Source organism: Phoca vitulina, unplaced genomic scaffold (genome assembly GCF_004348235.1).
Source record: "Phoca vitulina isolate PV1807 unplaced genomic scaffold, GSC_HSeal_1.0 scaffold7, whole genome shotgun sequence".
In the NCBI taxonomy this organism is placed as follows: domain Eukaryota; kingdom Metazoa; phylum Chordata; class Mammalia; order Carnivora; family Phocidae; genus Phoca; species Phoca vitulina.
In genome coordinates, this window is record NW_022589710.1 from 67458357 (window position 1) to 67470849 (window position 12493).

Below are 12493 nucleotides of genomic sequence, written 5' to 3' on the forward strand. Positions count from 1 at the left end.
TTCCCTCTGCTGCTTTGAGTCCTGTCCTCTCTCCTAAACGGCGAACAAGGAAGCATCGCCTGGTCTCCCATCTCTGGTGTGAGCAGATGGAAAATTCTGGACAAGAGTTGTATCTTCCCAAACGAGACCATCTCCAGTGTGGGGTTTCCATTTTGAAAGGGAGACAGGAGTGTGGGCAGGGAAGGAGGGACAGCTCTCTCTATGGTACCTGGTTCCAAGGGGGCAGCCCCGAGTCCTGCATGGCTTCGAGAATTTGGGCCCTTAGGGTAGTCAGAGGGACGGGCTGTTGCAGAGGCAGCTCTCGTCCTCGGTGTGGAATGAGTCCGTGTTTCAGAGCCAGGAAAGAATTCAGAGAGCCCTTGGGACTCTGTTGGGAGGAGGTCTGCCCCCAGAGGTGTCCCCCCGCCCTCTGGCCCTGGCACCCTACACGCCAGCAGGACAGAGCAGCACCATCGAGAGGGGTCCCAAGTTCAGTTGGATCCAGTGGAAGCGAGTGTTGGTGGGGGGACTCCTCATCTGTGCCAGGGTGAGAGACCCATCTTTGAGGAGCTCATACATCCTGGAATTTCTAGTGCCTTCTGGATTTTAGACACTCGGTCCCTTACCCCGGTCTTCACTGTGGAAAACTGATCCTTCTAGCCATGCTTTTGGGAACTGACTGATGAGAAAGTCTCCAGCAATATCTGTGTTTGTCTTCTCAGCTGCCCCTTCCCCCAAGTCGTGGGCTCATGAGGGTCCAGGGGCCAGAGCAGGTGCTGAGGAGCCGAGGCTGGGGTGGGCCCTCACTTGGGATGTGTGTGGGAGGGGAATTAATCAGGGGAGAGGAGGCTGGTGGAGGGTGTAGTCGTGGGTCTCTTAATTGCTCTCCAGTTTCTTTGGGCTTAAAAACAATCCAGATGGAGAGTTCTTAAGTCCCCCACCCTGGGGGTCTGGGGAGAGAAGGCTGCCCACCACCTTTTGCCTGGCTCCTCCGAGCAGTGAATAGGGTCTTTGGCAGGGGCTTAAGGAGGAGACTCTTAGCCTGGGAGCTCCCAGGGCCGTTTGAGGCTGAACAAAGGCGCAGGCAGAAAGGAATGTGGGGGCGCCCCCCATGGAGAACAGCCACCTGGGGATAATCGGGAGGGCTGAGTGCACATGAGTTTTCCCAGGTCCTGTGAATACATTCTTTCAATAGAAGGTGCCTTTTCTTCAGATGAAAAGGAGAAAAGCTCAATCACCTTCCCTGGACCGGAGTGTGTGTGTGTTCCCTCGGGGGCCGCGGTGGCCCCTTCCTTGTGTGTGTGTCGGGGGCTGCGCCGCGCAGACAAGAGGCTGCACAATGACACGGTTAACCAGTCACCCCTTCAGCGCAACCTCGGACATGCTCATGCTCCTCGGCTCTAGGGCTTCTCTGCAAGTTTCTCAGGAGGAAGAATCCTTGCGCCTCTGCCTGTAAACAAGAATTGGATCAAACCGGGCCTGATGCCCGAGAGAATGCCAGACAGGCAGATGGGGCCAGGGGAGACCGGCCTCCAGGGTCGGGGGAGGGGGCCGGGAGGAGGGCCGGAGGGCCGGAGGGGCTGAAGGCTGACCACGTGTCTGTGCCAGCCCTGCGGGCCCGCCGTGGGGTGGCTCCTGCCTCCCCCCGCCCCCGCCCCGTCCCATTCTCCGGGCCTGCCTGATACTGGAGGCAGAATCGTTCTCCCAGCTTAAGAAATTGGGGGCCGGTGTTCACAGTTAAGGAGGATGATGGGGGTCAGCACGGCTCACAGGCCCTGGGGCAGCCCCGGGCAAGGGGACCCTGCCAGATGGAGGGCAAAGAGTTTGCGCCACCACGGCCCCCAACTATCCTGAGGCTCTAGCCCCTCTGGGGAACTGGGGCAGAAATCCCTGCCATGAGAGGAAGGAGTCCCCATCTCAGTCTTGGCCGGTGCTTCTTGCTGCTGGCTTCTGGGCCCCAGTTTCCCCATCTGTAAAAGGAGGCAGTAGCCTGTCAGCTCTGCATATTCTCTAAGGCAGAAGGAGCATGGGATGTCAGTTTGGGAAAGGCAAGGGCCCTGTTTCACCAGAGGGGGTGGTGGGTGGAAGGCCTTAAGTGTCCAGACTGGGCCCCCACTAGCCTCCTGGCTGGGAGCAGGGCACACTCCCACTCCCTAGGACTTGTCGGTCGGAGGAGAAAATTCTGAATGGGTGCTCTGGACACGGCCTTTTGGAGAGCTGGTCCCAGCCCAGGCTTAGCCCCAACTCTGGGTGTGACCTTGGATCCTGTCTCTAGCCTTCTGGCCTCAGTTTCCCCATCTGTAACAGGGGGCAATGCAGGATCACGGTCAGCTGAGGGCCCTTGGAGCTCTGGGATTTCCTTCCAGCTGCCTCAGTGGTCCTCTGTGGTTTGTTTATTTGCTGGATCTTTAGAGTCCGAGGGTCAGAGATTGCTGGTGCCCTTCCACCCCAACCCCTCTGCTTTAGAGAGGACACAGAGAGCAGAGAGGGCTGGTGCCCCATCTCGGAGAGCAGGCCCTGGTGTGAAACCCGCTGCAGTGGCTGGCTCCCTCTTGACCAGCACGGGCAATGGGGTCACAGTCATTAGGGAGTCCCCATGGTCAGCTTTTTGTGAACAAGATCCCCATAGCGCTCACACCCCAGTCTAGCTCCCAGGGGCTGCCTGCGCACTCCGGGGCTGGGATGGCATTTTACGGAGCATTTTTTCCAAATGGGTGGGCCGCCGGCCAAGCCTGGAAAACTTTCCGGGCTGTGGAGTGGTCTGTGTGTAATGAGACTGGCCCCGTGGCGGCAGTCCCAGGAGAGTGTGGCTGGCCGTGCCATCCTCTGTGGCTCACCCCGTGCCCTTTGGTCCCGAGACCCTGGGCGACACCTCTGTTGGTGCCCTCGCCCGCTCAGCTGAGAACTTCCTGAAAAAGCCACCAGGGTGGCAACTTCTGGAAAAGCGCTCGGTAACCAGGCCTCTGCCGGCTGCCCGTCCCAGGACGCCTCTAGCCAGCCCTTTGTGCTTCGGCATGTGCGTGGTAAATAAGCTCACAGAGCCCTCGGTTGGTCCCGCACCTGGTCATTGCCACGGTGGGCTGCAGCCTTTGTTTTGTGACCTTGGTTGTTATAATACCTGGGAACCGAAATGAGGAATCGAGAAATTGGCAGCCTCAATTAGACCAGCGACTGCCTTTCCCGAGGCTGCCTCCACCACTGCAGCCATTAACCGTAAACATACACCAAATAGGCCCTAATTCTCTCTAATTGCCCACTCCTGAAGCAGAGAGTGAGGTTCCAGGAAGAGGCATATGTAAACATCCTCTATGGCCCGGCCAACTGAAATTAGAGGGCTGATGGGGGCCGGCGAGAGAGGGGACGTGATTTCAAAAGATGTCCCAATTACCTCTCCCATTTTCATAAATGGGTCCATAATGTCCGGGCCCCGGTCTTCACAAAGGTACAGGAAATTAGCTTTGCAAAGAGCCTGCGTCTGTAAGGGAAGTTGTAGGAGGGTGGTCTTTGCTCAACAGGTAGGAAGCATGAGATCTGAGGCGAGGCTGATTATTTGTATAAACTACGGGCTCTATTTCTGGAAATCACCATTTGATTGAAAATAATCCTTTTGTGTCTTTCCTAGCACTAAACATCCATAAGTTCTTTGTACCAAAGGCATGCCAGACCCGTTAGGTCCTCTTGGCCTCCAGAAAAGAGTAACTTTTAAAATCTTGAGATGAAGAGCTAGACTTTTCTTTTTTTTAAAATTTATTTCAATTTTTTTTTTTTTTTAAATTTGAGAGAGAGAGAACACAAGCAGGGAGGAGGGGCAGGGAGAGGGAGAAGCAGCTCCCCACTGAGCCAGCCAGGAGCCTGATGTGGGGCTTGATCCCAGGACCCTGGAATCATGACCTGAGCCGAAGGCAGACGCTTTATCGACTGAGCCCCCCAGGTGCCCCAAGAGCTAGACTTTGCTAATCCTGTGAAGCCATGGAGGATGTTTCTGGGGCGTCCACCAGGGCTCCCCTGCGTGGATCATGAGCTCAGGGCAGGCATTTAGGAGGCCTGAGATCAAATGCGGGTGGCGGTTCTTTCCCTGGACCCTGTAAGGAATCCCTGTGTTTTCCTTTGGCTCCAGACAGTGACTCATCTCTGCATATTCTCCGACACATCTGTTACCGTCCCAGCCCGGCGCTGCGTTATCATAGATCACGGCCGACCCAGGGCTGTGCTGCACGCAGCTTTGAAACCAAGGCACGACTTGGCCAGCACTGCGTCTTCACAGAGCAGCCTGGAGTCTGCATGAAAGTTAATCTGGGGCCGTCAGGAGCTCCGGGGACTCATGGAGCCCCGGGGGCAGAAGCAGGAAAAAAAACCCACAGATGCCCCGAGCTACCTGATTTCCTTGGTCCTATTAAACACACCAAATACTACCCCCACCCCGTTATTCCCACAGGAAGTGGCAGTGCCGGGGGGTCTGACTGTGTGTTCAGGGTCTGGAGTCCCATTGTCACCTTAGGACTGTGGTCATGAGAAGGGGGCCTCCCCAGGGGCTCACAGGCTCCCCGGGAGGGCTGGAAACTGTCTCAGGTGGTATCCAGCTCCAAATGGGGGACCCAGAGCGTGTGCATCACCAGAGTCTGCCCTTGGTCATCCACTAGCTTATGACTGTTTGGTTAACATTTATTTATTTTTTTAAAGACTTTTGGTTTTTTGGTTATAAAATCAACCGGTTGGGGGGAAAACAAGGTTTGGGAAGCTCAAGGCCAGGGAAGGAATTTTTAGGAGGATTTGGAAGCAAGAGGTGTACCCCGCAGCGTCCCGGCCAAGGCTTGGGAGGCATAGACAGTGGAGGGGACCCCACGGGGCTTACGTCGGGGCAGGGGGAGTTGCAGAGGGCCTCGTCCTACTTTGGGGCTCCCTGCCTGCACCCTCTCTTGCCCCGACCTCTGGCTCTGCCCTCACCCAGCTCACAGCGCTGTTTAGACCTCAGCTATGGCAGGGCCACATTTTGGCCACACCTACGTACCTTCACTAGACTCGACTGGACGTGTGCTCCAAATCAGCTCACTTAGAAAAATCTGTTTTGTTTTAACAAATAGACTTTTTTTTTTTTTTTTCCCTGAGCATTCCGTGAAAAGGGAATGGCAAGGACAGAGAATTCCTATCCCTGCCCCTGTCCCCGATTTCTCCTGTCACTCACAGCTTGTGTTGTGTGGCACGTTTGTTACAACTGATCAGCCCATCGCAGATGCGTCGTTATGAAATAATGCCGGTGCTTATGTCATTCTTTGGGTCCCCTCTTTTGTCCCGGACAGTCTGTGTGTTTTGACAGTAACTACCGTTACTGAATTCACTTTTTTTTTTTTTTTAACTTTAAGGCAAATGCTTGAAACACAAGGCTTGATGTGCCTGGACACAGCTTTTTGTGGTGCTGATTAAAATGTGAATATAATTATCAAAGTGAAGGTACCTCTCCGGGCACCACGATCTTCTGTCCTCTGATATGTGCGCCATGGTTTTAGGACACACTGTCCATTACAGAGCCCCCAGCCCATGGCCCAGAGCCTACTACTCTAGTCTGACCCATGCTCACGCCACGCCCCGTGGGCTTCTGCCTGAGCACGCGCTGTGCCTCGGCGCTGCCCTTCCTCCGTGGTGGGATGCCCTTCCAGGGAGTCTTCTCCCCACCCTTTTGGTGTCCGGCTCAGCTGTCATTCATGCCGTGGCTCTGAATCTTTGGGCTCCACAAGACGGCACTTCGCTCCATGCGTAGCACTCAGCCAAGGGCTCTTGGGGCAGGAGCCACGTCCCCGCCTCTGGGCCTGCGCCCGTCTACTGCGTCCGTAGCTGTAGCTTGGGTGGGGAGCCTGGCGGGTGAGTGAGCACGCGGGCCAGGGTGCTGAAAAGAGAAATGCGTGATTTCACCAATTCCACACTTGCTAGAAGGTTGGGGAGTCCATGCTTTAGTTGGGTGAGGTTCCATCCCAGTGACCCCATGCTCTCTCATTCCAGTTGAAGACACTGTCCGGAATCCTCCTTGGAAGGAGAGCCCTCGACACACGACCCAGCACCCTCCAGCGTTCAAATCGTAAGTTGCTGGAGTGTGGGGGACACATCTGTGGGCTCGTCGCTGAGGGTGGGGGGCTGCCACCCAGAGCACATGGCCAGGCGAGCCCTGTGGGAGGGCCTGGTGAGCACCGGCCAGGGGGCCGCTCACGGGGAGGTGGGTGCCCAGCGAGCCAAACTGATTGCCAACCTGGGGGGCTTGTGTTCTAAGGCAGGACCCCCAGCCTCCTTGTGTTGTCTCTGTGGCAAAAGAATTCTATAGGCGGCTTCGAGTGCCGGACCCCCAAAGAATTCCTTCTCTCTCGCTCCTCTCAATGAATGGCCCTTTCATTATTGAGTGTCCCTTTGGCTCTTGTGCCCCAGGGCAGACTAGGATGGAAGTGCCCTTGTGAGCTGGGGGGCTCTTCAAAGGGCCAAGGAAAAAACGCGGGCCGAGGGACCAGCCTCTCAAACGGGCTTCGAGCTCCAATGACCTTCGCTCACCCCCTTGAAATGTCTGGAAAACAGAATGGGCAGATTTTCTGTCTTCAAAGTTTCCGGCTAAACCTCTTCAAGTTCTTTATTGTTTGGGACTGAGACACTCAGCAATGGTAATGGGTAGTTTCTTTTGTATTTGCCTTGAAAGGCCAAAATATTTTCATATTGCCACAGACAAAGCCGTCTATTTAGAAATGAACGCCATGTCTGTCCTTTCCCACTGGGGAGACCATGTACGACGTGTGTGTGTGTCTTTATGTACTCTAGGGTCTTGAAACAGGTTTCTCATGGGGATGGCCATTCACTGGGGTCCAGGGGGACACGCCTGCCCTGCCAAGGGGGCCTGGGGAACCCGGCCCTAATTGCACATCTGTCCCAGTTGGTCTAGGACGTGAGCCCCGGGAGGGTCCGGCTGCACTAACATTGACTCTGCCTGTGCCTACATCTGCCACGTGTGTGTGTTAGGGACTGTGGCTTGTGCCTTGGTGGTCAGCTTGGTGGGAGGAAGCAGCAGGGTCTAAGATACTGTGGATGTTCTGTTTCTCTTGTTGGGAGGTCGTTTCACGGGTATCTGTTACATGATCCAAATAAGGGCCCATGGATGCATGAATGAAGGCAGAAAGGAGTGGATCAACAAATAAATAGGTAAAGAAGTGAGCAAGCCAGGATGAGAGTGCCATGAACGAGATCCCGTTTGATGCCTAGGACATTGATCTCTAAATCAATAAAGTATTGAATCACTGTGTAAAGAGAGCCCCACATGAGCTGATACTTAGTCCTCATGGACCCAGGAATAGGTGTAATGCAAATAGATAGCGCCTGAAGTTTACCAATAAAAGAATAAAATGTAAATAGAAGAGAGAATGACCAAGGGGTGGAAATGCAGAAGCCGGTAGCCACAGGCCCGTGTCATGTGCTTACATAGTCGCTAGGAGGCTAGATCTTCTGTGAAGTGTTCTGATCACAAATGATAGCAATGATAATGATCCTTCTGGGCGGGAGGAAACTTCTGGAGGTGATAAATAGGTTTAGGACAGGATGGCGGTGATGGGTTCGTGGTGCACACTGTGTGTCAAAACACAATTAAAATTAAAAAGCATAAAGAGAAGGTCACTGAAAGAACTCCCAAAGCACTGGTGAGAACAAGAGGATGAGTCCCATCAAAATGAGCCGGTGCAAGAGAGGGAGAGAGGGAGCAGGTGATTGGGAGGGAGAGAGAACACGACAAAACATAAATAGTAAATGGAAGGAAGAACGAGCATTTTCTTAAATTAGGGGGTGCACAAATATATAAGGAGGACTACGTCAGGTGATCGTAAACCAGGAATTAGGACGAGTCCACACGTGGGCTCCTGGCATAGACAAATAATTAGCAGGTGAAAGTTCAAAGAATAGGTAAAAAAAAAAAAAAAAAAAGAGAGGGCCCAGGACACCAAAGAAGAGAGTTAACTTTTACCAAAAGTTGTCTAATTCCAGGCACACATAAATAAATAAATACATACAGAAATGAAAGAAAGCCAAAGAGAGAGAGTGAGCAGTGGAAACTCTTGGACCCGGATGGGAGCATGGCCTGAGGGGCTTGTGTCCCCCTGTCCTGGGAGCTGAGTCTGTCCTGTGAAAGGATAAAAGAGAATAAAGTAAAATATCCAAATAAAAATCAAGAAGCACGGAAGGAAAAAGGACAGGTTGTCGGCCCAGAAATACAGGAATGGGTGAATACGTACAGGTAGATGGTGGTAGGATTCGTGGTGGAAAGCTGTCATGCAGCAAAGGTTATGGTGAGTCCAATTCTACAAGCCAGGGTGCTATCAATAAAATAAGAAGTCTCCAAATCAACAAGTAATTCAGGATCCAGAGAAACAGACGGGGCGGAGTAAAGGAGCCAGGCCCATGGGCAGCAGGGTTGTCATTAATCCCATCTGGGCCCCAAAGCCCCCGGAGAAGGAAGGCAGGCAAGTGGAGGGGAGAAGCAAAGCTGAGCAGGAGGGAAGAACAGCTCTCAGGGTGTTGGCAACCCAACAGAGAGATGGGGGAATAGGTAGGGGATCCACAGGAGAGGGTGGGCTCAAACTGCGGATCATCATGGGTCAGAGTCTGGGCATTCATTTCCATTAATAGTGGAGTAAGTAGCTGATAAAGAAAAAGAAAACAGGAAGGGAGAATGGTCAGAAGGAAGGAAGGAAGGCAGGCACCCATGGAGGAGCTGCAGGGGTCAGGGATGGCCATTTGCAGGTGGCATTAGGATTCATCGGTCTGGGCGACTGAGCACCAAAGATGCAAAGAACGCAAGAAAGGAGAGAGACAGAGAGAGAAGCAGGAGAACGGGCTGGGCTGGGGCAGACGGTTGACTATAGATTAGCATGTTTGCAGTTAGGTGTGTTTGCCTCCAGGAGCATAAAAATAGGTACTTAACTAGCGAGAAGGACCCGAGGGATCCATGAGCACCCTAGGGAAGGAGTGAAGGAGAAAAAAGGTTTGTGTTAACTGATGAGGAGGGTGCCTGATTTCCAAAAGAATGAAAGGCAGTGAGAACGATTGAAAGGGTGGGAGAGAAAAAAAAAAACAATCAAGATGGGGAAACAAAATAAAAATAAAAAAAACTATAAAAAATAATAAATAGGTCAAACAGTTAAGTCTAGGAGAGGGAAATGGCTTAGCATCAATTCATCCACATTCATTCAGATCTGGGGCCCCAGAGTTTATAAATGATAAAAACAAGACCATAAATAAAAAGACTGACACACGTAGGTATGCGAGAGAGAGGCTCACGCTGGAGCCAAGAACACGAGCAGGCGCCGTGAGCCCAGAGTTACGACTGATTCAAAACTGGGCTCTGGAGACGGTGAAATGAATCCTAAACCAAATCGGCAGTACGAGGAATTAACGAACAAAAGGGAGCCTCGCGAGCACGGGCGCTGCAAAGGCTCTGGGAGCCACAGATTATGGTTAATCCAATTCTGTGCACCTGAGGTCCATAAATAAAAGAATAAATATTGAAATAGAAGGGTGACAGAAAGAATGAATGGACACCGGAACGACTGAATTAGAAATGGAGATGCCTGGGACAGCCAGGAGAGCGCTGCCCTTGGGATCTTCACTCATCGGACTCCGTGCACCTGAGGCCCCCTCCTGCCCCCAGCCAAAAGATGCAGGGACCCAGCGCAGAGGGGAAGAGAGAGGAGAGTGGAGGGAGACTAAGTGAAAAAGGAAGGGGGGAAGGACACCAGAGAAGGGCACCGTGGGTGTGTCCGAAGGAGCAGGCTCTGTTAGGATTAGCCACGAGCTCCTCAGTCCTAAGGGTTTCTAGAGCGAGGGAAGTGGAGGGAGTGGAAAAAGAAGTGAAAGACGAAAAAGGGAAGATAATAAACATGAAAACAATCACAGTGACAAATGGAGAGTTGGGAGAGCTTGTCTGAACAGGGATTATAATTAGTTTACATACACTCTCCTTAAATAGATAAATGCATTACCCCTTTCAGAGAATAAATGAAAAATAAAGGAAATACCCAGCCCAAGGACAAGGCTGCATCTTCTAGCACTGTAATAAAATAGATGCAATGGAGGCCCATGAATGAATGAATAAATAAATACCTTAAGTGTAAGAGCTGACTCAGTGCCAGGAAGAGACTGCAGATGTGCACAGCGGCGTGGTGCTCGGTGTGCAGGGGGCAGGGGGGGCTTACCTGGCGGTTCTCTCACAGGGGAGCAGGAGTGGAAAGGAGGGCCCCGGGTGGGGGGGAGTGGACTCATCCTCTCATGGGGAGGAGCGATAGAAAGTCAGGAAGGTGAGATTTGGGAAGAAATACAAGAAAGGAATAGGGAACAAAAATGCTGGATGAGCACGTAAATAAAGCTTGTGAAGGGAGGTCTGCACGCCCAAGGCTGATTGTGGAGGCCCACAGATGAGGGAATTAGGTGTAAAGGGATGAATGGAGGAGGAACTGGAAGGGAGGGAGGGAGGGAGGAAGGAAGGAAGGAACAAGGAAGGAGGAAGGAAGGAAGGAACAAGGAAGGAGGGAGGAAGGAAGGAACAAGGAAGGAGGGAGGAAGGAAGAAGGAGGAAGGAAGTAGGAAGGAAAGAATAAGGAAGGAGGAAGGAAGGAAGGAAGGAACAAGGAAGGAGGAAGGAAGGAAGGAAGGAAGGAAGGAACAAGGAAGGAGGAAGGAAGGAAGGAAGGGGGAAGGAAGGAAGGAAGGAACAAGGAAGGAGGAAGGCAGGTAGGCAGGTAGGCAGGTGGGCAGGCAGAAAGGCAGGGGCTTCTCTGGCCCTGAGTCCAGGCAGCTGAACGAGAGGGTGAGAGGAGGGACGGCTCTTGGCCTGTCGTGCTTGGTGCGAGCACTTCGCCTGGCAGGGAGGAACTGGCTCAGGAAGGCCCTGGCTGCGGAGGGCCAGGGCGCTATCCTGGCTGTGTGGGCCATTTCACCTCATTTCTCTGATCCTCAGTTTCCCCATCTGTAGACTTGGAAGGGCATCAGCTTCCTGCTTGGATTGATCGTGGGGGCAAATGCCGTCCCACCTGTGGGCAGTGCCCTGTCCACGGCCCTGGGTAGGCAGAGGGGCTCGGGCCCTGGGCCTTGCAGAAGGCTGTGTGAACCAGGAGTGTGGGGCCGGGTGGGTGTCTTGGCCCCTCCCTGGGCTGGGTCACCTGTGAGGGAGGCTCTTCCCGCCAGGGGGCAGCAGAGGGTAAGGGAGCAGGAGGCCCTGGGGCTCGTGGGCCCCGCCCCTGGGCTGTCCGGGTGTGGCGCCACCCTTATGCAGGGGCTGTGCAGGGAAGGGCGGGCAGGTTAGAACCGGGCCAGGAGGGCCTGAGAAGATTGACCCAGGAGCCCAGTGACCCAGGTGCCCAGAGGCAAGTCACCGGAAGCCTTGTTCATGAAACCTTCTGAAATGTGCCCAGGTGCCCTCCAGCCTGGTCTTCTAGGGGGTGGGCCGCTTGCCCTTCTCAACGGGGGTGGGGTGGGGATGTCTTGGGCAGGTGCACCTCGGCCCGGGGTTGCAGACGTGGTCCCGGGATCCCGGCCCCCTTGACATGGCATCCCCAGAGCCCGTTTCAAGGTCTCACTGTCTTCTCGACTGTTTTCCGATGTCCTCTGTATTTGGGCAGAGATCGCGTTGGGGTGTGTGTTGGAATTGTCCTCTCTCCTCCTGACCTGCCCTCCTGGGGCCGTGGCAGGTCGGGGAGTTCGTTTGTACTGACGTTTCTGACCCCAGGGACTCCCTGGATCTGTCCAGTCTCCGGTCTCTGTAGTGGACGGGGTCTGTGCACTTGTCTCTTGTGTGCCTGTTTGTCTGCAGAAACTAGAACCGAAGTCCCCCTCGACCTCTCAATTTCTCTTTGGGACATTAAACCAAAATTGGATTCTTGACCAGTGCCCTGAGCAGGGGGAGCCATCTTGGCCGGAGCCTGGGTGCGTGGCTGGGAGCACGAGGAACCCAGAGGAGCCGGGCTGGGGTGGGGCTGGCGTTGGGGCTCACACCTGCAGTGACTTTGGACCCTGGGTGGGAGCAGGCGCCGGGGGAGGGGGGGCTGCTGCAGTGGGGGGCCAGCCATGCTGAAGGTGTTCACTCGGGGCAGTGAAATGGGGGGCACAGGATTCATAGCTGTAGAGTTTGAGACAGGACGTGAGGAGGGAGTGAGGGCGGACTGGGTGACTTCCACGCCTCTCGTGTGGCCCCGAATGGAGGATGGAATTTATGCATCAGGAGCCACCCTTCCGTGCCTCCAGAATCACATGCCTGGGCCACGTGAGCAAGGCCACATGGGCCTATATTCTGGGGCTGCGGGGCTCTGCTCTCCTTCCCCTAGGAATCTGGGGGCTCTGGGCTCTGCCTCAGCCGGCCTGAAGCCTGAGGGGTGCACTGGTACCCTGAGACACCTGCTAACACAGGGACCCCCAAAGAGCTTCCCTAACCAGCCCACATATCACCCTGTGGACTAGGGTGGGGGCGGGAGGGGCCCGGAGCAGGGAGAACCCTTATGTGGTTATT

The 12493-nt window shown here is 54.1% G+C and overlaps 1 long non-coding RNA gene across 4 annotated transcripts in view; it reads left to right on the forward strand.

Moving 5' to 3' along the window:
• The window catches only part of LOC116633298, a 34122-nt gene that overhangs the window by 13180 nt on the left and 8449 nt on the right, over positions 1-12493 (forward strand). For 2 of the 4 annotated variants that reach the window (XR_004299609.1, XR_004299606.1), the window contains exons 6-7: positions 5974-6049; positions 6391-9067. This is a non-coding gene — a long non-coding RNA (uncharacterized LOC116633298). Of the gene's footprint in view, positions 1-5973; positions 6050-6390; positions 9068-12493 lie in introns of those variants that run through there. The other 2 variants (XR_004299607.1, XR_004299608.1) reach the window with 1 other exon arrangement.